Source organism: Ictidomys tridecemlineatus, chromosome 4 (assembly GCF_052094955.1).
Source record: "Ictidomys tridecemlineatus isolate mIctTri1 chromosome 4, mIctTri1.hap1, whole genome shotgun sequence".
Classification (NCBI taxonomy): Eukaryota; Metazoa; Chordata; class Mammalia; order Rodentia; family Sciuridae; genus Ictidomys; species Ictidomys tridecemlineatus.
The window spans coordinates 97863883-97865641 of record NC_135480.1 but is presented as its reverse complement, the minus strand read 5'-3'; positions in this window follow the sequence as shown (position 1 = coordinate 97865641).

Here is a 1759-nt window from a genome sequence, read left to right as displayed (position 1 = left end):
AGGAAAATGAAGCAACACATTCGAAGTGCCAATGTACTCCTCCATCAAAACACGATCAACAAAACACTTAACAACATCAAATTATATCCTCAAAAGTGAAATCAAATAAGAGGAAAAACTGTATATAAAGAAAAATGAAGAGAAGGGAAACCAAGTACACAAATCTAAAAGAATAAGTATTACGCAGAATAACAGAGTTATATATACTACTAATACTAATGTATTTCTTGAATTAAAATATTTGACAATTTACTAACAATAAAAATCTGAGGGAGTTAAACATAGATTGAGTACATAGTTTTGTAATGTCCTTCATTTCCTAGGAATTATGAAAAACATGAATTTATAGACATTATTAATTTAAAGATGCATTCTGAAATTTCTAAAATAGAGTAAAAATTACTAAAGCAGCTTGTGTGACAGACAGGATAACAGGGGTGGGAATAATTTTTTAAATGTTTATTAAAATAACAGGGGTCAAAAGTGAGAAAATGGAATAGATAACAGGTAGGATAAATAAAAACCCAATATTAAGATAAAATCATATAGCTATATCAATAAAAAGTAAAATGCAAATAGACTAGAAGTTTCAGTAGAAAAATATGGCAGAGTTGCTCATATGGGACTGACAATTCCCACAAACCAGTATTAAGCTCTGAAAAAAAAATTTTTTTTTAATTGCCAACAAGTACTTAAGAAAGTTCCAAAACTTCAGACACAGGAGATCATTGAGACACTTACAATAAGGGAATCATGCCAGGTGGGAGCTACACTTTAAGGGCCTTTCCCCAGACAAAAAGATTTAGTTCCATTGTGCAGAGCAACCTGAATTCAAGCAGAAAAATGCAGATCTAAGACCTAGAGATGCCATTATAGAGTTCAAGTTGCTGGAAATGGAGCCCAAAAATCCAAGAAAGGAGAAAGCCTCAGAGAGAAAGAGCACCCATATCTAGTTAGAAAGCCACTCTAGAATTCTTAACTGTGCCCTAGGCTGCGTGTGCACAAGGGAGACTCCACAGAGCTCAGCAGAAAGCAGCACTAGGAAGCATGAAATGACTGAGTAGGACTCTCATCTGTTGCCCTCTACAAGGAGGCAGTTGACAGTTTACATTCCAATAAAGTTGAAAGACTCAGTAAAAAACCCAGGCTTCTCAAGACCTACCTCTAATTGCATAAAACCAAGACTTTACAAGTTCAAACAGAGAGCTTTAAACTATGTTCAACAAATTGGAAGACGCAATATTGTTACTAGAGCAATTCTCCCCAATATATCTAAAGATTAAAAACAATAAAGTCCAGGAGGATTTTTATAGATGTAATGAAAGTTAAACATCTTCTACCATATGACTCTTAGGTAGTTACCAAAATGAAAAACTTTGTCTATACAAAGGACTGAAAATGAATATTCATAGCAGCTCTATTCACAATAGCCCAAACTTGAAATAGCTCAAATGTTCATAATATGATAAAAGATAAAAAATGCTACGGTACACCCATAAAATGGAGTACTATTCAATAATGAAAATAAACAAGAGTACTGATAACTACACAGATTAATCCTCAAAAGCATCACACGAAGTCAAAGGAGCCAGATACAAAAGAGTACATTCTACAAAATTCCATTTACTTGAAACCCTAGGAAAACAAATCTAATATAAAATGTCAAAAATCATACCTGAGATTTCTGGGGGTCCAGAATCAAAGTAGTTAGGAGGAGGACAACTGACTGGGAAATGGCACAAGGGAAATTTTAGGGGCA